General features: G+C 41.1%; 1 long non-coding RNA gene across 2 annotated transcripts in view; it reads left to right on the top strand.

Moving 5' to 3' along the window:
• Positions 1–25,934, top strand: part of LOC142827328 (uncharacterized) — a 145,680-nt gene extending 119,746 nt beyond the window's left edge. The window contains exons 3-4 of one of the 2 annotated variants that reach the window (XR_012902013.1): positions 2,541–2,647; positions 25,551–25,934. This is a non-coding gene — a long non-coding RNA (uncharacterized LOC142827328). The remainder of the gene's footprint in view (positions 1–2,540; positions 2,648–25,550) is intronic. The other variant, XR_012902014.1, reaches the window with a different exon arrangement.
• The last annotated feature ends 268 nt before the right edge of the window (positions 25,935–26,202 follow it).

The raw sequence follows: 26,202 nt of genomic DNA, 5'->3' as shown, positions 1-26,202 counted from the left end.
CTGTATCTGGGATACAGCAACTGGTGAACAACAGCAGGTATAAATGCACTGAATAAACTCCAAGAGCAAGCAAAAAAGATTGTGATTTACAGCAGCTGAACTTCCCCTGGTTTCAAGCAGGGGGTAGGTTTAACTGGTGCAAATCAAGGCTTTCTTTGCCTACATTTAGGGTTTGTACCAGTGCAGCTATATGGTTGCTAGCCTTGATTTGCTAAACCATATCTATTCCAAGTATGGATAAGGTCTCAGGTATTTTTACCAGCGTCAGGTAACCCTATGCAGAGTAGAGCACTGTGGTTAAAATTGGTGAGACCTGTTTACAGTTCAGTCTACACTGTTGTTACCACCAGTGACAAATTGCAATATGCCAACTTCTAATTTTCCTAAATTAGTCAAGGCCTAAGGGACCAGTCTCTCCTAGTGGCTCTGACTACACAAGGATCCATCAGTGGATCTGCCAGTGGAAGCAGTGATGGGATTAACTGTCAGCACTTGTACGCCATGCAGGCCAGCTCTGAGAAAGGTCAGACGACATTAGTGTTTCCACTGGCACTAACATAGGTTAACGTTTTACTTGTTCTGGCTCAATTGTAGGAAAATGTCTTTCATTTCCAGGCAGGCAAAATCAGACACATTTTCAGTCCTTGTACCATGTTAAAAATAGTACACGTTCACTAGACATTTCAAGTGCAAAGTTCCGGCTTTTATGGACCAATCTTATCCACCTCTGAAGTGCAGTCATACTATTTCCTTTATGACATTGTGCAATTATTTTGGTTGCTTCTGCTTATTTTGTTAAGGAGCAAAGTAAAGTAGAATAAAAGCACTACCTTGGGAATTTAGGATGTTATTCAGAAAATGGAACTTCTTGCTTCCCATGGATGCCAAAATGAGACAGAAGACATGTTTATTTTAACTCCCCACATCTCAGTTCACTATTGAGAAATGCCTTTCTCTAATACATTTTATTCCATCAAAAGAGACTGTAATTGAATGTTGTCCTTTTGTTTATGCTCTTGAGCCTACGTGTTATTCCTAAATCTATAGACTTTTTCTTTTCTAGCCATCTGTTTTTATTTTAACCTCACAATTTTACCTGGTCCATTGCATCTCTGTGTTTCATAAGTATCACAGGTGGACACCACTTGTTAAGGCTTCAATGTTCTTATCTCTGTTTGCAGATGGGTAATAACAGAAGCCATTATTTTCCTGTAAAGGAAACTCATTTCTCTTGTACTAGAATTGAAACAGCAATAAATTATAATGAAGATGTTCACAGTGCATGACATTTTATACAGAAGTGTCCAAGGTGTTAACCATGTCATTATTAGTTTATTTAAAGCAATCTTTCATGCTGAGGATCCTTCAGTAACATACACAGGGAAAAACAGTTTTATGTTACATAAAGTAGCACTTATGGACAAGAGGTAGCGAGGTGGCCTGTGAAGCTTTTGTGCACTGCGATGTCTTTATAATGGAGCCTTTTAGGAAAAAGAGGAATTGGGCTGAGAGAGGCATACTGGGTCCAAGTAGTCTCAACCAAACAAAGATCTGAGGAATAGGAAAAGTCATCACAGGGTTGAAGGAAATAGTCTCTTGAAAAGTTTGAGTTTCAGGGAGAAGAAATGACTGTTTTTTCAAGGGTTAGGAGACTTGTAATGTAGGGTGGAACAAGGCTCCCTGCTTTCCCAGTTGGTCATTCAATCAATCATGATAAAAATTCAGAGTGAAAAACAGTGCTAAAACTTCCGTTTTATGACTGTGAGGGGGAAAGGGGAAAAATAGATAGGGACTGTTTACCAATGGATAGTCTACTCCAGAAGGAAAAAAGGTGACCTGGAGTTTCATTCCCATTACCCAACTCTCAGGCTAGCTCTACACTGCAATGTTTTTTGTGGAAAAAGCTACGCAAAATGCACACCGCATTTTGCGTAGCTTTTTCCACTTTTTTTTCCTGGAAGAGGCTTTCCCACCATTTGGCCCCATTTAGATAGGGCCAAATGGCAGAAAAGCCTCCTCTTTCAACTGAGCCCTTGTGCCTCATGAAATGAGGTATATACGGCTTCCCAAAAGAGTGTGTTTGCTCTTCCATGGGAAAAAAGTGGAAGAGCAAACACATTCCTTGGACGTGGCAGGGGTAGTCTAGATGCAGCCATCTGAGAAAGGATTTTCACTATCAAGGTTTTCTGTTTAAGGTGATTTTATTTTGGAAAACTTCTGTGACCAGCCCAGGTAAACCTGAACTAGGGATATTTTAAAGGGCCATAAAATTCCTCTCATTTTGCCATTTTATTTATTATAGTTTGATTCATGTTAACTTCCCTTTCAGGAGATCCCTGTAAGGACATGTTTAAGTCCCACTGCAGTTAATCTGACTGGTTTCCTGAAGTTGGGCCTATGAGTGCTTGCTTGCTTATTATTGAGTAGTTTTAGAATTCTGGAGATAAATGGCACTTTTTTGTTCTACAAGATTATGAATCTTTTGGAATACATTAAAATGGTACTCACATTACTTCTTTGTCTTTCATGGTTGATGTGAGGATTTAACATCACTTCCACGGTACATGTTGGAATGTCTGCAGAGTGATTTACTGCAGGCCTAGAAGTTGAGATCTAAAAAAGAAATGCACAGTGAGGGAAAGCTGAGGTAAGTTAATTATATGTCTTCTGTAGACTAGTTCTTTGCTGACTTTGGACAAACTTTTTTCTGAAGTTGATGGAGTTCTATTTAATTTTCTTGTGGTTTATTTTTAAAATCCTAGACTTAAACTAGATTTGAGCTTGATTCCAGCAAGCTCAAATGCTACATGAATGATCCAAAAGAAAAAGGGGAACTCAAGTCAGACGCAGGACCCAGCTGTCTTAGCTTCTTCTTTTAACCACTTTTGCTGCAGCTGGAATGCAAATGTGTTTGGCCAACACTTTCCTAAGCACGTTTGTGTTCAAATGCCTGGAAGGTCAGGAACATAAGTCAGGCCAGATATTCAAAACAAGCACATTTCCTGGATGCACCTGTTGCAGGATTCAGCAATGAAGCAGTTAAGAGTTAGCATATATGTGGTTTATAATTAGCATGTGAAGTGTACTTAATGTCACAGGAGTAGTGCATGCACCATATTTTTAAAGGAATGTAATGCAGTCTGATAGCAGCTGGAAGATGCAGCAGGCAAAAACAGGAAAATGTGACCAGAATGGTAGTAACAGTTTTTGGAGAAGAACCATAACCAGTGACAAGAGAGTGTGTGTGTATGTTTAATGCATTGGCCAATGGAATGAACTGTAGTTACAAAATATATGAAATTTAGTTTGAATAACTTCTGTAGAATAAAAGAGAGTAAAGTTGTATGCACCACATCCTGATCTCAGGTATTTCAGTGTAAACTGAAATTTATGTAACTGATTTTGCTGGACTCAGTACTGATTTATTCTGGGGTAAGCAAGATCAAACAAAGAAGAGCAAGTTACAGGATCTGGACCAATATTCATACTCAGATACAGATATCAGTTAGGAAATATGACTAAAATCACATAATTTTGTATGTGGTGGCCTTTGGATGCTAACTTTTCAATCACATCTGCCACATGCTAGATTTAAAGCAACAGTCTAAAGGGGAAAGCTTGGCTCTTATTACTTTACCCTTTGAGTCTCCCCGGAGGTTCACTATTAAAATATGTTAAAGAGAATATAGAAATTAGAAAGATTTTTATTAAATCAAGTTAGACGTGACTTAATTTTCCCTTTAAAATATTTGGCTTGAGGGTTTCTTCACCTACTAAAATTTTGCCATGATGGCAGGTTACAGAAATGATTTGAAAATTGATTATAAGTGATTCATTTCCATATGAGGAATCATGCTTTGTGTAACTGTAACACATTTGTTGCATTTTGTTGTCAGTTCTCATTCTTTATTCAAGAGAGGAAATCTCTGCTAAAGAGTACAGTCCACCCTAAACACTGAACGGAAAAGTCGAGCATTTCATAGTACGGAAATCATTTATTTACATGACAGAATATTCCATTAACAGGACAGGCTTTCTATCTGTTTTGGTTGCTCACATTGAGAGCTATTGTACTGTACCTTCATGAGTGAACTGAATTGACCTATTTTTCACCTCTTAGCTGGAATTTTATTAGCAAACATAAGGTAAGAACATAGATATATTTATTACGATTCATAATACATATTTGCATTTTAAGAGTCTTGAATATTTTGACAAATTCTGCATTCTTTTATTTGTATGAGAACAAATTATTCAAAATTTTAAATCGAATAGTACAAAGAATGTATTAATTCATATACTGACTGTTGTCATAATTGTGAAAACCCATCTCTGGAATGGGTTAGGTTATTCATACTCTTATATATTAGAAGGATTTGCAGCTTCTGACACCACATTAAAAGTTTGCTTTCCAAGTATATTAAAAACTGTATTGCCAATGGATCTTATTGGTCCCATTCATATCTTACCTGTGCTACCTTAAATATGTGATGATCCAATCAATGAATGGTCCAGTGCAGCTTTCCTCTTAGCAGTTTGGTCACAGAACTTCACACATTCAGTCTTTATGCCACTATATTATTATGAAGCATCTTGAATAGCAATCTTGATAACTTCATATATGACTAGAAGTTGCTTTTGCAGAGAAATCACCATCCTTTAATTTCTACATATGATAGAAAAATACATGTTATGACAAAAATATATTATTTCTACCTGATCATTGGGCACTAACCAGTGTTAAGGTATCCTTCTTTCAGATTATCTTTTAGACTCTGATATATAAATTATATTGTCTTGTGGTGTATTATCCCCCCATTTAAAAGTGATCCTTATGCTGCTAAAAGCAAACCCTATTTCCTGTCCCTCGGGTGAAGAGTTATTCAGATGCAGTAGTCCCAGTGGATATGTCTACACTGCAGCTGGAAGAAAGCTTCCCAGCCCAGGAATACGGTCTTGTGCTTGCTTCAACATAAATTAGTCTGCTAGAAACACCAGTGTGGACATTGCAGAGCTGGCAGAGGCTGAAGGCAGGTCTATCTAAGCCATACAATATGGGTTTCATTAGCCACATAAATAGCTTAGATCAACTTACTGCGAGCTCCACCACCCTCAGTCAATAAGAAAACACTCTTTTTGACTCCCCTTACTCTTCTTGTTCTAATGGAGTACCAGAGGAATGGGAGAGTGATCGGTGGTAGATTTAGCAGGTCTTCACTGGACAGACTCACTAAATCGACCCTTTGTGGATTGATTGTCACAGCAGTGGAGACAAGTATCAGGCTAGCCCTGTTTCTACTGCTGTGATTTAGTGTGCTAGCTGAAGTAGAGTTAATGTGTACACCCAGCTGCAGTGTAGACATAGTGGGTATGTCTACACTACCCCCCTAGTTCGAACTAGGGGGGGTAATGTAGTCATACGGAGTTGCAAATGAAGCCCGGGATTTGAATTTCCCGGGCTTCATTTGCATAAAGTCGGCCGGCGCCATTTTTAAATGCCGGCTAGGTCGGACCCCGTGCCACACGGCTACACGCGGCACAGACTAGCTAGTTCGGATTAGGCTTCCTAATCCGAATTAGCTGTACACCTCATTCCACGAGGCGTACAGCTAGTTCGGATAGGAAGCCTAATCCAAACTAGCTAGTCCGTGCTGCGTGTAGCCACGCGGCACGGGGTCCGACCTAGCTGGCATTTAAAAATGGCGCCGGCCGGCTTTATGCAAATGAAGCCCGGGAAATTCAAATCCCGGGCTTCATTTGCAACTCCGTAAAACTACATTACCCCCCCTAGTTCGAACTAGGGGGGTAGTGTAGACATACCCAGTGAGTGTAGTCTCACTAAGCAAGGAGGAGGCAGGATTTTACAGGCAAATCTGGAAAAATGATGCCAGTTAGAGCCACTTTGGCCATTACCCAGGCAAGGGAACAAGAGTAATGTCTTAATTTTATGTTTATTTTTAAAGCCCAAATTGCTGTGCAATAAAACCCTGTCCAGCAAGGTACTTGAGTATTTTTCACTTTAAGCATGTGACTTCCATGGAACTAGTCACATGCTTAAAGTTTTATAAGTTATTCTTATATAGAAATAAGAACTTTAAAATAATTAACTGATCTTAAGTTATAGCATTTTATCAACTGTTTTTTGTTAGGGATAAATATCAACAGAAAATTAAAAATAATAACAGAAGAGTCAAACTGGAGGCAAAGAATGGTTTGCCGGTGGAGACCAAAGAAGAGGAAGAGGGCAAGTGATTTAACAAATTGACAGAAAATTAAAGAAAATAACATTTAAAATATAAGGAGACAATGAAAAAAGAAGATGAGAAGATGATAGTAAAGCTGTAGGGGAAACCAGGGAGGGGAATCAAGAAGTATGCAACTTTAAGGTTCTTGCATTTTTATTTGTATACAATTAATACATCTCCCCCCCCCCCCCCCCACACACACTTCTGGAGCAGGGGGAGGAAGATAAGTCTGTGGTGGACCAGGCAATGCCAGGTTTCCAATTAGGCACAATAGGCATGTGCCTAGAGATTCTGGTGTTCTCTAAAACTGTGTACCTTGGGAAGATCATGAGCTGTAGCAAGGGGCCCTAAAGATGCTGTGACCAGAGGTGTATAAAGTGTAAATCTGGCCCTGGGTCTAGGGCAAAGGGAAGAATATGAATGCCAGTTGTGTCCTTGCTGGGGTATAGGAAGTAGAGCATACCAACCTGTTTTTCCCCTCCAGTTCAAAATGGGTATGAAGTAATGTTCAAGTAAATTAAGGAAGTGCAAGCACATGGAATATGACCCATTTCCCCTTTCTTGACACATTTGCTCTATTATTATCAGAGATGAGTAAGACAAAGGAGTTTCAAAGTAAGCAAGTTATAAGCATCTTAGTGATCTTGTTCTATGGCCTGTTACATATATGAATGTCACAATGCATTTTTTAAAAAACCACCTGATTTTGCCAGGTGATTTGTAAAGTGATTTCAAAGCTCACTGAATGAAATTGGGGGGGGGGGGGAGGACTACCGTCTCTCTGTTTGAGTATACTAAAATCTTCGGCAATATGATCCCAAGAAATCAGTGGTATGCTCAGATCTCTGAATGCTATTGCTAACTCCTGTATTATTTAGCCATAATTTGTGTTTCAATAGCCACACTTCCTGCTTTCTGGCTGCTATGGCTCATTTTAATTAATACAATTACTAAGACAAAATAGTAGTTATGGTTTCATTTTTCCTTGTCCCAAAAATATAAAGATATGTGAGGTGAATTCCTGGTCTGGTTAACTCATGATTAAATAAACATTTCACCCCTAGATTTTCCAAATTCTTTCCCCTCAAACTATGTAGCCTGAAGTACTTTCTCAGTGCCATTCCCACAAAATGAGACCTTGCTCACTAATAATAGAGGGGGTTCATTTAAATCACTACACATCACACTTGAAATGTACCTGTTCTCTCGATAGCTTGAAGAAAATATAATTACCAAAGCACTATCCCTAAAATTGATCTGTTAGTAGTATGTATTGCAACTGTTTCATGATTGGTTATTTTAAACCTGTTAAGGGCATTTCACATGTTTAGACAGCTTTAATTTCACTTTCAATAAAGTGCATAATGTAATGGAAGCACAATGTAGGGTGAAATCCTGATCCTATTGAAGACATTGGCAAAATTTCAATTGGCTTTTAAACAAGGCCAGGATTTCTCTCTCTGCCAGGGGATAGTTGTGGATATGGAGGATATTTTTTAAAATTTCTTTTCTGCACTTTGCCAATCAGAATTATGTTAGTGGACAGCTGCTCTGCCCTGAGTGTAGCTAGGCCCGTCTTCAATATTGTAAAGCAGACAGAGGTCAACTGGAAATATTTCACTTGTTAGGTTTAAATAAATTCTCCAGTTAGCCCGGAGGTCATGTCTTAAGAGAAGTTGTCTGTTTGTACAGTAATGGCAAGCGCAACTGTTCATATTCTCCGTTGTGCTGTACCCTGCCACAAGTTGGCCAGCAGAAATCTGCACTTGTCTTGTGAGGTGAATCTTCCTCACATTTCAAACTGAGCATTTCTGTTCTTTTGAGACACAAACAGATGTGTTCCATACCTAAGGGAAGCTTTCAAAATATGGAAGTAAAACAGAAGAAGTTGATGTGAAACCTCAACAGTACTTGACCTGTCTGCGTGCATCAATAATCCAAACTTTACGGCCGCTGGAAGATTTCGGTTGGACTTTGTTTATTTGTTTGCTTTGGCTTGTAAAACTAATGAAGAGTATAACTATTACATTTAAAAAGTGAAGCTAATTGGGATTTTAGTCAACAAATTACAACTTTCATTGTTTTTGCAAATACAGATAAACATAGCTACCCCTCTGAGAAATTCACATTTTTTTATTTTCTGAGTCCAAATTGGTATACACAGTGTAGCTCAGCTTCATTAAAGAAAACCTGATGTCTTGAGACAAAAATTCTACATATTTACCCTACCAAGTCCTTTTGTGTTCTACAGGTTAAATTCTCTAGACTAAAGATGTCAGATTGTTTGGATCCAAAACTGAATTCTTCCAAAATTCAAAGGTGCTTGCAGCCATGTTTTTTTAGTTTGGATTCATCGCTAGTCAATGTCAGCATAAAAAAATTGTTCTACTGAATTCATCAATTTTTCCTTGGCTGTCTGTTCCTGCTTTGGCTAGGCACAATTCTCTGTACCTGCACATCAAGCTTTTTCATCAGTGACCTTGATGTAAGCAAGCAAAAATGATTTGTTCTAGAACAAATTTTACTGAGACAGAGATCCTGGCAGACCTCTTAATTTTTCAGATAGGGGTAGATATCAGGGGTGGAGGGAAGGCCTTGCTAACAAAACACTTTTGACTTCAGTGGCAAAAGAACTCTAGTTGATTTTTCTTTAAGCAAGAAAACAAGAAAGAAAGCAAATCCCTACTTTTTTTTCCTTTCCATTCTATTCAAGGTCTTTTTTTCCTAAGACATTCACTCTTCTCTTTTTCTCCTCTACAAACCTGTACCCTCCTTTTATTGCATGAGGGACCAAGACAAAAAAATCTTGATTGGGTTGAGGAGTTAACCATGGGAAGGTCGAAGGATCATAGCACCTCTTTGGCCTGATGGGAGGCACTACATACACTAAAGATTATCCTGGATGTGTGGCAGCAGCTGTTGGAAGGAAGCTTCCACTACAGGTCTTCATTCTCCCCAATCTCCACAGAAGTCGAGCAATTGCTCAGCAACATGCCCCATTTCATCTGGTCCTGGTGCCCCAAGGAAGCCAAGAGCTTTTGTTTAGAATTCATAGTTTCTGAGAGAAGAAAGACATGCAACAGTAAAAGTGCCTTTCTTAAACATAATAGCATATACTGTAACATGTTGCCCATTTGAGTAATTTTACTTATGTTTTCAAATAATTCTGAGGACCTTTTGTAATTGCATTTAAATTATGCTGAGTTCTGTTAAGATTGTATTATACCCTGGTATTAAGGAACTTAGCAAGGCCCTCTGTAGCACTTATGATGTGGTGGGTTGCTTGAGGAAAGGGGTGAGGGGTTACTGGTTGAGGAGATTAACCTCGGCATAGGATTCAAGTAGGCCAGGGGAGTGGGCCATAGGATCAATAGTTACATGGATCTAATGGCACTTAATTCTTGTGTAAACCCATAAATAGCTATCATGTGTAGCTGCACTTCAGTCCCTGGCCATTGTGAGGCAGGGGATAGATTTTTGACTCTCTTAACATTTCACCCCTCTGCAGCTCACTTATTTGGACTTAGTTCATGTGAAACAAATTTCACTGTGCATGAATAAAAATCCACAGAAAAGAGTCACATCCCTAGATTCTGTGCTACCACTATAGAGACCTATTTTTGGCTCCCTACTGTTGGGGTCAAGCGATGTTGCAGTGACACAAGAAGCAAAGACAGGTGGGGAAAGTCAGAGTTTTGAAGAACTTTAGCAGTGAGGATAAGAAGCCTGAATGTGATGTGGTAAAACAGGAGGAGATGGCAGAAGGATTCAAAAAGGGATGTGAATGGAGAGGGGAAATGAGAATAAAAATGCACACTATTGTGTATAAAGACTGCAAAACCATAATCAGAAAGTGGTAGTATTAGAACATAAACATATGTAAAAGAATGGTTCTATACCACCTAAAAGATATGCAGTACAATTTTAAATACTACATACAGTATAGGTTGACTCTGCAAAAAGACAAGTAGTGGTTAACCTACTCTGACAGGAGAAACTTAATTTATCTGGTGAAAAAGCAGACTTTAAAATTTAGTTTGTCCACAGAGTTACCGAGGCTTACTATAGAATTTGTCAAAAATTGTAGTTAGCATGACAGACTTTACTGTCTTTGTTATTTCTGAACATGCATCATCTTAAACCTTTGGTTTCCTGGCTAACGTGATGTGATTCACATCTTGTGGTTAAAAAGTCTGGCTTTTATTTCTGAAGTTTCTGCTATGAATGATATGTGCTGAAATATAGATAGATTGTGGTGCTCGGTTGAAAAAAAATACATTTTTTTGTGACTTCCATTGAGTTATAAGTCATTCTAAGTCCTGGGGCAGTTGTAGTGATGTAATTGAAGCAGCGTATTGGTATATCAAAAACATAATGGTTGTACGATTACAAACATTTGATTTTTAAAAGGATAAGTGTCACTAATGTGACATACATACACACGACTGACTAATTTGTTAATGTGCTTTTTAATTAGAATAGGTACACTTTACATTTATTGAAAGATTATTTTTTGCACATCAAAGGATGTAACATTGTGCCTTACACAGATCAAACACCTTCTGAAATAGCAATTAAATCATAGTTAAACTGGAAATCAAACATCCAATCTGAATGTTTTTCTAATTAGGATTCAGTTTCTTGGTTTGTAATGGGAAATATATAGCCCAAGGAATTTTGACAAAAGAACATAAGAATGGCCATACTGGGTCAGACCAAAGATCCATCTAGCCCAGTATTTTGTCTTCTGCCAGTGGCCAATGCCAGATGCCCCAGAGGGAATGAACAGAACAGGTAATCATCAAGTGATCCATCCTCTGTCACCCATAAAACATGCCAGTAAACTTGCTTTTGTACTAAATTAATACACCCTGTTATGAAGGGAGCACAGTTAAGCAATACAGAGAAAACGTTTTAAAAACAATACCAGAACTAACACGCATGTGCATCAGCTGACCAGAGATCACCCAACTCCAACATGGTCTCTAGTTAGTGATTGGTCTTTCAAACCCTACTTAGTGGTTTTTCCTGTGGTCAGAAGTTCTTCACAGTTTCAGCTCTGAATAGGCACCCTCATGGTTCTGTAGATCACTCATTTAGTTTGAGCCTTTTGATGAGACTTTGAATAGATAATCAGCCTTGGTTTTTTGCTCAAGGAAAAGGCTCGACGACAACAACAACAAAAAGGGGGACAGAGTAGTTAGTTCCTAGGAGTTTCACTGGTCCTGTATTGGTCCCAGAAATCATTTGCAGTTCCTAAAACATCTTGCTGTTTGGCATTAATCCTGTCTCCTCCAAGAGTTACATACAATTCCATAATAAAATATATACAATTGCATTTTTAATGTAATAGACTCATAAAATACTTAATTCAATAAGGTTTAATTTAGTTCCAAAAATATGTTCAGGATACTGTCATTTGTCTCAAACTGTTTTAACTAACTTTGGTGAGGCTGAAACTAAAAACACATAATAAAATAACAGATTGAACATACAGAGATAATCAGCTTGATCCGCAAGTCTGTGTATATGTAGTCTTTGAGCCACACAGAATATTTATCTGATGCCTCATTTCTAGCATCACTATGATGACACAGGTGACAGTATAATAACTGTAATGAGAGATGCTGTGAAATGTCATTTGATCCAATGGAACTGGTGAATTGGTGTCATTCTCGGATGCCTTAACCACAACGGTGGAAGTACTAGCAATAATGGGCTGGCAGTGGAGGCCTGCTTTGTCCCACTGAAGTCATTGCAGTTTCTGAGAATCAAGCATGAATATTTCCCAGCATTGGGTACTTTTAATGAGGCACAGAAGATCATAGAATCATAGAATAATAGGACTGGAAGGGACCTCGAGAGGTCATCGAGTCCAGCCCCCCGCCCTCAAGGCAGGACCAAGCTCCGTCTACACCATCCCTGACAGATGTCTATCTAACCTGTTCTTAAATAGCTCCAGAGAGGGAGATTCCACCACCTCTCTTGGCAATTTATTCCAATATTTGACCACCCTGACAGTTAGGAATTTTTTCCTAATGTCCAATCTAAACCTCCCTTGCTGCACTTTAAGCCCATTACTCCTTGTCCTGTCCTCAGAAACCAAGAGGAACAAATTTTCTCCTTCCTCCTTGTGACACCCTTTTAGATATTTGAAAACCGCTATCATGTCCCCCCTTAATCTTCTTTTTTCCATACTAAACAAGCCCAGTTCATGAAGCCTGGCTTCATAGGTCATGTTCTCTAGACCTTTAATCATTCTTGTCGCTCTTCTCTGTACCCTTTCCAATTTCTCCACATCTTTCTTGAAATGTGGCGCCCAGAACTGGACACAGTATTCCAGCTGAGGCCTAACTAGTGCAGAGTAGAGAGGCAGAATGACTTCACAAGTTTTGCTTACAACACACCTGTTGATACAACCTAGAATCATATTTGCTTTTTTGCAACAACATCACACTGTTGACTCGTATTCAACTTGTGGTCCACTATGACCCCTAGATCCCTTTCCGCCATGCTCCTTCCTAGACAGTCGCTTCCCATCTTGTATGTATGGAACTGACTGTTCCTTCCTAAGTGGAGGACTTTGCATTTCTCTTTATTAAACTTCATCCTGTTTACCTCTGACCATTTCTCTAACTTGGTAAGGTCATTTTGAATTATGTCCCTATCCTCCAAAGAAGTTGCAACCCCACCCAGTTTGGTATCATCTGCAAACTTAATAAGCGTATTCTCTATCCCAATATCTACATCATTGATGAAGATATTGAACAGTATGGGTTCCAAAACAGACCCTTGCGGAACTCCACTTGTTATCCCTTTCCAGCAGGATTTAGCACCGTTAACAACAACTCTCTGACTACGGTTATCCAGCCAATTATGCACCCACCTTATCGTGGCCCTATCTAAGTTATATTTGCCTAGTTTATCAATAAGAATATCATGCGAGACCTTATCAAATGCCTTACTAAAGTCTAGGTATATGACATCCACCGCTTCTCCCTTATCCACAAGGCTCGTTATCCTATCAAAGAAAGCTATCAGATTAGTTTGGCATGACTTGTTCTTCACAAACCCATGCTGGCTATTCCCTATCACTTTATTACCTTCCAAGTGTTTGCATATGATTTCCTTAATTACCTGCTCCATTATCTTCCCTGGGACAGACGTTAAACTGACCGGTCTGTAGTTTCCTGGGTTGTTCTTATTCCCCTTTTTATAGATGGGCACAATATTTGCCCTTTTCCAGTCTTCTGGTATCTCCCCTGTCTTCCTTGATTTTTCAAAGATCATAGCCAAAGGCTCAGATACCTCCTCTATCAGCTCCTTGAGTAACCTGGGATGCATTTCATCAGGATCTGGTGACTTGCTGACATCTAACTTTCCTAAGTGATTTTTAACTTGTTCTTTGTGTATCCTATCTTCTAAACTTACCCTCTCTCTGCTTGTATTCACTACGTTAGGCACACCTCCAGACTTCTCGGTGAAGAGCGAAACAAAGAAGTCATTGAGCATCTCCGCCATTTCCAAATTTCCTGTTACTGCTTCTCCCTCCTCACTGAGTAGTGGGCCTATCCTGTCCTTGGTCTTCCTCTTGCTTTTAATGTATTTATAAAAGGTCTTCTTGTTTCCCTTTATGCCTGTAGCTAGTTTGATAACTGTGAAACTACTTTAAAAGAGTAGTTGCTTTAGGCCTGGGATTCAGGGTTTAAAACAGAAAGTACAGAAGAGGTAAGCAGTAGCATTCTTTGTTGAAATGGAAATGGATGGAAAGGACAGAGAAAGAAACCCAGAACCTGTTTTTTTTTTTTTTTTTTTTTTTTACATTAACTTTTCTTATAAATCCTTCAATCAGGAACAGACATGTTGATTGCTACTCAACAGTTTCCTAGCTATCTCCAAAAATCAAAGACTTACTACAGCAGGAACAAACAAAAAATAACCAGTATGAGCTATTTATAGGAGGAGATGATAGTTCCAATTATGCATAATAAGTGTCCACACATTATCCACAAGAGTACTAAGTGTCCACAAGAGTAGTTATTAATGGTTCACAATCCTGCTGGAAAGGTATAACAAGTGGAGTTCCGCAGGGGTCTGTTTTGGGACTGGCTCTGGTCAATATCTTCATCAACGATTTAGATATTGGCATAGAAAGTACGCTTATTAAGTTTGCAGATGATACCAAGCTGGGAGGGGTTGCAACTGCTCTGGAGGATAGGGTCATAATTCAAAATGATCTGGAAAAATTGGAGAAATGGTCTGAGGTAAACAGGATGAAGTTTAATGAAGACAAATGCAAAGTCTCCACTTAGGGAGGAACAATCAGTTTGACACATACAAAATGGGAAGCAACTGTCTAGGAAGGAGTACAGCAGAAAGGGATCTAGGTGTTATAGTGGACCACAAGCTGAATATGAGTCAGCAGTGTAATGCTGTTGCAAAAAAAGCAAACTTGATTCTAGGATGCATTAACAGGTGTGTTGTGAGCAAGACATGAGAAGTCATTCTTCCGCTCTACTCTGCGCTGGTTAGGCCTCAATTGGAGTACTGTGCCCAGTTCTGGGCACCACATTTCAAGAAAGATGTGGAGAAATTGGAGAGGGTCCAGAGAAGAGCAACAAGAACGATTAAAGGTCTAGAGAACATGACCTATGAGGGAAGGCTGTTTGTTTAGTTTAGAAAAGAGAAGATTGAGGGGGGACATGATAGCAGTTTTCAGGTATCTAAAAGGGTGTCATAAGGAGGAGGGAGAAAACTTGTTCATGTTGGCCTCTGAGGATAGAACAAGAAGCAAGGGGCTTAAACTGCAGCAAGGGAGGTTTAGGTTGGACATTAGGAAAAAGTTCCTAACTGTCAAGGTAGTCAAACACTGGAATAAATTGCCCAGAGAGGTTGTGGAATCTCCATCTCTGGAGATATTTAAGAGTAGGTTAGATAAATGTCTATCAGGGATGGTCTAGACAGTATTTGGTCCTGCCATGAGGGCAGGGGACTGGACTCGATGACCTCTCGAGGTCCCTTCCAGTCCTAGTATTCTATCATTCTATGATCTACTCTGGGAAAAAGCATACCCAATTGTAGTCTGACACACAAAGGTAAATTCATACGTATACATACATTTTACTCCTAAAATAATAAGTAAACATATTTAAAACTTCTACCTACAATATTATTTCAGTAAAAAGCTCAGTTCAGTTTGTGTTACCAGTGCCTTAATAATTTCAGTCTCAATGTTATATTTCATATAAAATAATTCATAATGAAGAGTGATAGTAGAGTTTGTCTCTCCTTCTGTTTTATTTATTCAAATTTGCTGAAAATTTTCTGTCAGCAGTTCTTTGACCTGCAGACTACTGTGAGCATACAAATCCCAAGCTGAGTTGGTTAAATCTGGTGGACTTTACGGTCTGTGTCGTTCTGTTCACAAAATCATCGAACCAAGAAAGTATAGGACTGGAAGGGATTCCAAATCCCTGCACTCAAGTCAGGGATACATAATAATTAGACCATTCCTGGCAAGTGTTTGCCTAACTTATTCTTAAAAACCTGTAATGATCGAGAGTCCACAATCCCTCTAGGTAATTTGTTCCCATGCCTATCTTCCCTGGCAATTAGGAATTTTTCCTATTGTCTAATTTACCCTCCTCCCCCAGCTGCAATTAAACTAATTGTTTCTTGTCCTATCATCAGAGGTTAAGGAAAATTAATTTTTCTGCTACCTCATTGTAACAGCCTTTTATGTACTTGAAAACTGTTAATGTATCCCTCCTCAATCTTTACTTCGCCAGACTGAACAACCCATTTTTTTCAATCTTTCCTTATAGCTCATGTTTCCTAGACATTTAATCATTTTTGTTGCTCTTCTCTTGACTATCACTGATTTGTCCGCATCTTTTCTGAAATGTGGCACTCAGAACTGGACACACTACTGCATTTGAGACCTTATTAGCACTCAGTAGAATGGAAGTATTAGACCTTCTGTCTTGCATATGACACTACTGCATGTCCAAGAATGTTTGCTTTTTGTGTGTCTGTGCAACATTACTACACAATTGATTTATATTTAGCTTGTGATCCAGAATAATCCCCAGAGTCCTTTCTGTAGTCCACCTTTCTAGACAGTCATATCCCATTTTGTATGTGTGCAATTTATCAATCCTTCCTAAGTGCAATACTTTGCATACGTCCTCAAAGCATGTCATCCTACTTACTTCAGACCATTTCTCCAGTTTGTCCAGATCATTTCAAATTATAATTCTGTACTTCAAAATATTTGCACTCCCTCCCAGTGTGATATCATTGAAAACTTTATAGGTATATTCTCTATGCCATTATCTAAATCATTGATGAAGATTTTGAATAGAAGCAGACCCAGTACCAATGCTTGTGGGACCCCTCTCAATATACCCTTGCAACCTAACTGTGAACTACTGATACTAGTCTCTAGGGAACAATTTTCCAATTAGTTATACAACCACCTATTAGTAGCTCCATCTGGGTTGCATTTCCCTACTTTGTTTTTGAGACGCTTATGTGAGACAGCATCAAAGACTTACTAAAGCTAAGATATACCACATCTACTGCTTCTCCTTTATCTATAAAGGTTGTTACCCTGTTGACGAAAGCTATTACACTCATTTGACATGATTTGTTCTTGACAGATCCGTGCAGACTATTGTTTATCACCTCATTAGGTGTTTGCAAACTGATTGCTTATTTGCTGTAACAATCTTTTTGAGTACTGAAATTAAGATGACTGGTAATTCACTGCAACTCTGTGAATGTTGTTTCTAATTTAAAATTTCATATTCAAAAATCATATTTTCTAACACAGGAGGCCGGCACAAGGCTTATGCAACACCTAAATCCCCCATGGAAATATCTACACTACGAAATTATTTAGAAATAAATAACTCCTCAAATAACTTTTCTGAAATAGTGTGTCGGCACTACAGGGAAGTAACGAAATTAGTCTGAGGCAGGCTCCCTTAATGTGGATGCGCTAACTCGATGTATAGCCCCAGGAAACACCAGGGAGTAATTACTTTGAATGACTCTGGGGAGTAGTTATTTCAAAATACAGTAAACTTCTGATAATCCGGAACCTTTGGGACCCAGGGGGTGCCGGATTATTGGATATGCCGGAGTACCAGAAGGGGGGCTATGAGGAGTCTGGAGGGGGTGTGTGTCGGCGGGAAACTGCGCAGTGTGGGCAGCACTCCCAGCAGCGGCAGACTTGAGGAAGCCAGGGGCAGAGCAGCTGGAGTGCTGCCAGACTGGTCCTGCTGCGTTGCTCAGGTGAAGCTCTGTCCCTGGCTTCCCCAAGTCCGCCGCTGGTCAGTTTTAGCAGCAGCGGACTTGGAGAAGCCGGGGGCAGAACAGCTGGGGTGCTCCCGGGTTGGTCCTGCAGCGCCACTCAGGTGAGGGGCGGCGCTGCGGGACCAACCCGGCAGCACCCCAGCTGCTCTGCCCCTGGCTTCCCCAAGTCCGCTGCTGGTCAGCTTCAGCAGCGACAGACTTGGGGAAGCCAGGGGCAGACCAGCTCCAATTGTCCGGCTGGCCAGAGCACTTCCGGGTTCCAGTTGGCGCCGGACTATCGGGAGTGCCGGACCACTGGATGCCGAACAATAGGAGTTTTACTGTAGCAGCAGCGGAGCATTCACACCACTGTTATTTCTAAATAACTATTTTGAAATAAGTGTTATTCCTCGTGGAAAGCAGGAGTTATTATTTTGAAATAACCTTCTGGTTATTTTGAAATAATGGGCTTGGTAGTGTGGACACTCCACTTGTTATTTCAAAATAAGGGGAGTTATTTTGAAATAAATCTCTAGTGTAGACAGAGGCTACGAGACCTCAAAGGAAAGCTTAAAGAGTGTTTAAGAGTCATTGCTATTGTGCTGACCCCATGCACAGCTGTGAATTTCACTCTCTGTGGATAGTCTCCATTAGTCACTTAAAACGTATTATTTCCACAAACATTCCTGCTGGCTAATTTGTTTGCTGAAATAGTCATATAAAGTGAACATGAAAGAGAGGAGCAATCACAATTGAAGTGATTTTTGTAAAAACAAACAAACAAATGAATATTCTTCTAATTCCATTAAAGACTTTCTGGGGGGAAAATTAGCTTACTTTTGTAAGACTCTGAAGCAACACTGAAGACACACATTGAAGAGAGGTTTGTATTTATTCATGTATTTGTTTTGTAAATTGTGTCTTTCAAGAATTACAAAAAGTAAAGAAATAACTACTGAACAATTTCTACATAAATATAGCTGAATGTGTAACCGTTCTGGGGAAAACATCACCAGTATACAATACATACTACCACAAAGCATTCAAAACCAGAAATAATTTATGTTAGGAGAGAAAAAATGAAATAACAATGTATGGCACAATATTGAAGATCATTTTAAAAAGCGACTGTATATCATTATTAGTATCATTTATTGGAGTAGTACATAGTATGCAAATTGGCCAATAATACTGGCAAGTGGATCCACCTACAACTGATGGTCATAGTTATAGCAACAGTCAAGTCTAAAGGAGACTTCCAGGATGACAGCTATTAAATCAATCCCCAAAAGGTGGATTTCTGTTTTCTGTGAGTTTAATATTTTACAACCCTGTGCCTGACCCTAGAAAGATGCATGTAAAATGGGAACACTCTGATGTCTCATTGACTATATACCATGGGGAGATCCACCATTCACAGCAAAGTGATTTTTCCAAATGCTGTATCCAGATGGTGTGGACTACATTGTCTATGGTATGTAGTATAGCTTATTAATGAGACTCATGCCTGCATGTCTGTGAGCAGAACTATCACTACACCTGTTAAATGGGAAGGGCATATTTTAAAATTCTCTCAGTCCTAGGATGACTCCCCCCACCCCCACCTCTCAGATATAGAATCCATTGCCATCCATAGAAGTGACAGATGGGCATCAGCAGTATATTTGTCCCTAGACTGGATACTCCCAGAGCCCCTGGCAGTGACAGGCTTGGCCACAGTTGCTGAGGTGAGACCTCATGTTGGCACTCAGCTTCTGGGCCTACCAATGATTAGAGATATGCCCTTTGTCACCCACATGGTTACCCGAGTGTTTGTTGTACTGGCACGGCAGCAGCAATAGTTGGTTTGAATGATTCTCTCTCTCAAAAAAAAAAAAATCTGGACGAGTGTGAGTCTGGGAAAAGGTCTGAGCCTTTTGGAGTTCAAATTGATAACCAATCTCTACTAGCCTGGGGAATGTTAAGAAAGTTGGTTTCATCAGGAGGTGCTTCCACAAGTGTGAGGATGAAATTTGCCCAATAAACTGACCCTGAATTGTAGCATCAGTTAAGGGTGCAAATTTGCATCTACCTGCCAGTTCCTAGATGTTAGCTACAAACTGGAAGACCAGTTCCTTCAAGGGTTGCACTCACTGTCTTGTTGCCCCAGGGTGAAAGTGCACTCCTAGTATCCTGATCACCTCCTGATATGATGTGCCAGTCTGTGGTGCGGAGAAGATCATGCAACGGAGAGCTTCAGATGTCACTTCCAGGACTGCCACCAGCAAGAACACAACAAATGCCGTGATCCATATGGTCCATGGCAAGGATGGGCTTCCTGGAAGTACAGGCAGTCCCCAGGTTACGTACAAGATAGGGACTGTAGGTTTGTTCTTAAGTTGAATCTGTATGTAAGTCAGAACTGGCGTCCAGATTCAGCTGCTGCTGAAACTGACCGCCAGTTGTGACTTACATACAGATTCAACTTAAGAACCCCAAGTCCCCAAGTCAGCTGCTGCTGAAACTGATCAGCGGCTGATTCCAGGAAGCCCGGGGCAGAGCAACTGTGCCTCGGGCTTCCTGTAGTCAGCGCTGGTCAGTTTCAGCAGCGGCTGACTTGGGGACGCCTGGGGCAGAGCAGCTGGGGTGCTGCTGGGTTGCTCCAGTAGCGCCGCTCCTCGGCGCTACTGGACCAACCCAGCAGCACCCCAGCTGCTCTGCCCCAGGCGTCCTGATTCAGCCGCTGCTGAAACTGACCAGCAGCGGCAGAATCAGGACGCCTGGGGCAGAGCAGCTGGAGTGCTGCCGGGTTGGTCCAGTAGTGCCCAGAGCGGCGCTACGGGACCAACCGGCAGCGCCCCAGCTGCTCTGCCCCAGGGTCCACAACAAAAGTCTGGTCTGCTGGGGGGGCACACTAGCTGCGCCTCCCCCCCCCCCAGCAGACCAGGGACACGGGGAGCAAAGCCGCAGAGGTGGGGTGCCGCGCCTCTGAGGCTTTGCTTTGGCTCGGGACCGCCGCTGCTGCGGCTTTGCTCCCGGTGCCGCTGGTCTGCTGGGGACCATCTCCAGCAGACCAGGGACACCGCGAGCAAACCCGCCGCAGCTGCGGCTTTGCTCCCGGTGCCCCTGGTCTGCTGGAGACGGTCCCCAGCAGACCAGGGGCACCGGGAGCAGCTTTTCTCGCCCCGGAGGTCGATGTGGCTGACCGCTGCCTGCGAGCTCCGGGGCGAGAAAGCCCCGTTCGTAAGTGCGGATCCGACATAAGTCGGATCCGCGTAAGTTGGGGACTGCCTGTATCAGGAATGGGACAGGTACAGTCATAGAGGCTGGGAATTGTAAAGTAGCTGGAGACACACTTGGGTCTGGCATCCTTGTTGCGGCTGTTGTATTCCACTAACTTAAAGACCACTCAGATTTAAATGCAAAGAACAACAAACTCTTATTCTAGGAATCTTATGGGCATCCTCCATCTTGGTCTTTTCTCCATGACCCTTTCCTCCTCTTCCCCTTCTCTGTTCCACTTCCTCATTTCTTAATGGACCCACACCTCCTAAGCAGCCATTCCCAAATACTACGCACCACAGAATAATATAAAATTAACCTGGCACACATTAAATGAATTAAAAACTGGCTAACTGATAGGAAAGAGTACATAAAGCTCATACCACTATTTGGATTTGCCTAACACCAAGCAAACATAATGGGAGACTTTTGATTCAATATTCATAATTATTCCTGTACAAAGTACTCATGATGTTGAATAGAAATTACCTCATTCTCAGAAATTCAGAGAAACTGCAATGATCTATGCTAAATTTATACCTGGACATAACGCCAGTCAGATTGCATGGATAAAACTCTTCAGATTTTTTTATGAGAGGACCTCCTCACAGCCAGTTTGGTGGGGATTAACTACATAGCATATTTAATCATTATATGCATTTTGAACTAAAAAATCCAAAGTCCACTGAATTTGATTGGAATCTTGTTCTGATAACATACTGAGAAGTTTTATTTTTTGGCTGCGCCTTTCTGTTTCATTTTGCCCTGTGACTATTAATACTCTTTCTGATGTGCAATGTAAAAAGAATCTATTTTTTTAGTCTTCATAGACATAGGGGAACTCATAGTGGAAGAAACTGATTCATTTAACTGGCTTATGTGGGCGTGGGAGCTTATGGATTTAGCAAGCCACAGGGGTCCAGGAAGATAAGGGGGAGGACGAATTGCACTGTGGCAGGATTTTGTCAGTTTCAAAGTAGTACGCCCAGTTTCACCTCTGGGTACCTCTAGGCAGCTGTGCCAGTGAGAACTAGTATTTGAATGACAGCTAGAGTTTTCAGTCTCGGTAGGATTTCCGTCAGCTTCTTATCTGATTGACAAATATAGTAACTTCTCCCCTATCAAGTGGTTAAACTTTTCTGTGGTGGAAATGTCAAGAAATGCCAGAACAACTACAGCTTTTACTTCTAAGGTGTGATATTTGTGGATACCCACATGACTCATTCTATTGAAAAGACTGAGGATAGAAATTCTAGTGATAAACTGATAACAAACCTTAGTGCAAGACTGGCTAGGAAGAGTGTATTGGTGTGAAATATTTCCTGGTAAATACATGCAGTACTCTGTAAAATCAGCAGCTATATTTTAAAACAAATACATTATTGTGAATGTAATGTCTCTGAAAGACGCTTGTTTTAACAGCTCTGGAGAATGAATCCTTTACTTATCAATATGTAGCAACAATGAAAGCTTTTCCACACTGTACTGTTAATACATCTAACTGACTGTGATAGGTAGGGGGAGAATTAAACTATGATCTCTCTCCCATGTTGCCATGCATGGGAGTACAGTGGCTGTGATTGGCAGTGATTATTCTGTATGACACTTAGTAGAAAAGTGCTTATTACTTTGCTGGGGAATGCTTGCTTGCTTTTATGTAATGCAAGAAAGATTGCTTTCAAACCCAAGAAGTTCATTCATTAAAACCAACACATTTAGAACACACAAGCAACATGGCACATCTGCACTTTGTGGGGGGGAAAGGAAGGAGGTGAGACTCCAGCACTTTTACAGATTTGTATATGTTCAGGTGTCCTATGCAGTCCTCCTGTCAGATGTGCTGTGCAGTGGAGGTTGCCATTCAACAGGACTAAACTGGGGAGGGGATTGAGTGCATTGGGAATCTGCATGGCTGTACAGGGAAGGGACGGATGCGGGATGCAATGGGTGTTGACTAGGATTAGGATGGTGGCCAAAATGTGTTGGTAGTGACAGGGGAGTGTATTAAAAACAGTTTTGGGATGCCGGCTGCAGGGGGGTGATGCTCATGGAGCTGCTCTGTCTGCAGTGCTAGCAATGGCTGAAGTGTTTCAGCTTGGCACTCTAATATTTAAGAGCCATTCTGTGGCTTCGTTCTGGTGCTCAGTATTCTCCATCTGTTTCCTCATCTCATTTTTCCTCCACTCCCTTAAGTCTTTCTTTTCAACAGCAGCCTATGGCATAACATCACACAACAAGTCCTTTTTATTTTGCTGAGGCCGCTTCCTTGCCCTGTGCAGCTGTTCAGCTTGCGATAACAAGGAAGGCTGGGATCCCAAGGTTAAATCTGTGAAGCCAAAATGCAACATTGTACGGAGAGGCTATTGTTAACACTAGACAGCACTGACATGACCCATTTTACACACCAGCCCTTACACGTAACTATCACTGACTGGCTGTCCCAGAGCAAGTGCACATAAGACATAAAACCGCTCAAATGGTAAGTTAACCACTGGGGCAGGGGATTTCATTGGTGCAGGACCTTCCTGTAGTCTGGGAAGAGCCAAGAATGCAGGAGAGTCCTGTGATCAAACATGTCCACAGATTTTCCACAGGCTAAGCTCATCCTGCAAGATATTTTGCTGCTGAGCGTGAGAAAGAAAAGCAAGGGAAGGTCTTTTGTGAGACTGCAGCTTCCATCCTGGCTGTTATATAGCTTGCCTGTGTGCAGCATCGCCCTCTCCCTCTTATGACATAGTGGCGTGGGAATGTTACCATGAATGGCCTAGGAGAGATTATCACTCAGGTGCCAAGATTGATTCCAGCAAAGGGGCTAATTTTCCATGACTTCAAAATGTAAAAGGCAAACAAAGGGATCGGTTTATTGTGCTAACATGGTAATATTGGAAATTTGGCCTGAGACTGGGATTGCTATTTATTTTGAACAAGCTCTTCATTTGTGTAGTCTCTTGACATTTATGGTCTATATAATTTTGTAATTGTAGGCACAACTAAATCCTTCCAGAAGGCCTGTATTTCAGAGCTGTTATTTATTTCAGCCTTATAACAAAGGATATAGTTCTAGTCCAGGGATGGGGAACCTCAGGCCTGGGGGCTGGATGTGGCCCTTGGCTTGCCTGGATCCAGCCCCTGAGGGTCAGTCCTGCCCTCCCCAGGGGAGCCCAGGCTGGTGCTCCAGCCCCCCTGCTGCCTCCCAGGAGCTGCAGTGCACAAAATCTACTAGGCTTAGCCCACCCTAGGCTCTGGTGTGCAAGGGACATGTGGGGAATGTCTTTCTCTTTCTCAATCAGGGGCTACCATGAAGAACTTTTTCCGCTTCTCACTGGTGTGCGGCACCTGACTGATTTTTCCAGGGTCAGTGGCCCCTGACCCGAAAAAGCTTCCCTACCACCCCTGTTCTAATCTGTCATGTCTGCGAACCCAGCAGATATCAAAAAATTACAGGATATGGTACTGCAGGTGAATTATAAACACTATAGGAATTATAGCCACTTCCCTGGGGCGCCATTTTAGATTTTGGTATCAAGGGGGGGGGGGGACCTGTGCATGTAATGATAGTGAGAGGTCAAAGTGAGGGCACTGAGGGTGGGAGACTATGACACAATTGGGGGAGACCAAACCCAGTTTCCGTCTCCCTTAGGGAATAGGGCAGCGTGCGAGCAATTCCCAGCTTTGTCCTTCCCAAAGAGTGCTTTAAATCGGCTGCCTGTACATTTCATTGGGTGACCTTTTTATGTTATGTTAATGAAGGAGTAAATAATATTTCCTCATTCAATTTTTCCACACCATTTGTGATTTTTTTAGATCTCTAACACATCATCTGACTGCTGTTGTAAATGGGTTGATATTTCTAATAAGTTAGATATCGGACAGAGTTTGTCCATATTCTCTTGGAACTAAGTATTATAAATCTTACAGGATTCATCACTCACAATGTTATCTTAATTAACTGAGGTGCCTTTTTATCTCAGGTTGATACAAAGGTGGTTTTAGAAAATGATAATGTTTCTCATTAATGGTACTCCTTGTGTCTTCCTGTATCACTTTATTGTATCACAGTGTGGTTCACCATTCCTCCTAGGCCCAGTAAAACAATTGCATGGTCTAGCTTTTCCATACATTTATCAAAACAGTCACCCCCAATCCTGCAAAATTCTTGTTCAAAGTCTCCATTTCAAGTCTTTTCCAAAGGGATCACTCCTTAACCCCACAAAGCAGCCATTCACCAGCTCCTGATCTACCGAACACTTCCCGAATGGTTCCTTTCTTCAAAATGACTAACGCGTGTGCCAAATTCATACTTAACTTTGTGGACTTCATCACTACCAATTGTGCTTTCTCCTCTAGGCAGTTGTTTATTGGCAATTTTCCTAGACGCCAAAAAAAACCCAGTGAAAAATACAGAAGAATTATTTGGTATAGTCTTTTTTTCCCTCACATCCCTCCTGGAACTTTTATGACCCTTATCAATACATTAGCTACATGCCACTGAAAGTGGCACCCTTAGCCAAGTCTCAGTATAATTAGGAAATTGAGAAACTTGTAAATTCCTGCATAGTTGAAGTAGCCACTGTTGTGGTTTGTTAAGGCTACTTACTTTGCGTGGTTAGTTACGTGTAATGAAGATAATCAGTCATTGCATGTATAACATCATGGAGTTTGTAACCTTTAATCTTGGGACTCCATCCTGGATATTTTCCTACCTTTGGACTCTCACTGGACATGCTCATTCTGTCTTCCTTACAGGCAGCAACCCAGGGGGTCTTCTGTCACCGTAATGTCATCGAGGAAGCTGTCAGTGCCTGAAAAAGAGAAGAAAGGAAGAATCAGCTTATACCAGTTCACTTACCTGTGAGCATCATTAGCCAGAGATTCTTCTTCTGTGGGGCCAGACATCGAGGGACTCTTCAGTGATCCTTCCCATGGGCATGGCTGGAGCCCCTGGGTAGAAAGTCCTGAACAACTTCTCTGTGGCAGCCACCATCAGTCAACTGTACTAAATGCAAGAGATCTGAGTGTGTGTGTCTGAGCTTCATGCCCCATATGATGTCACTGTATCGCTTCTTTCATTTTCTTATTATTATATGTTTTCCCTTTTTTCTAATTTTGTACCAAAATCAATAAATAACACTCCCCTTTGTTCCACTTTGCACCTTGTCTCTGTCATTTGAAGGGAGGGGTCCTTTGGGGGCAATCCTACAAGTGATAGATCCTGACAGGGGGATCAAATTTGTGTCATCTAGGCAGGGAGCTTAATTAAACATCACAATTCTCTTTTTTTTTTTTTAAATCATTGCTTACGTTAAAGCTCTGTGCTAACAGTTGACAGTTGCAGCAGGACCCTTTGGAGGATTAGCCTCAGAGCTGGTTCCTGGTTTTATTTTAAGCTGTGAACAGT

The sequence above is a fragment of the Pelodiscus sinensis genome, chromosome 2 (assembly GCF_049634645.1).
Source record: "Pelodiscus sinensis isolate JC-2024 chromosome 2, ASM4963464v1, whole genome shotgun sequence".
NCBI lineage: Eukaryota > Metazoa > Chordata > Testudines > Trionychidae > Pelodiscus > Pelodiscus sinensis.
This window is presented reverse-complemented; position numbering and strand designations above follow the sequence as displayed.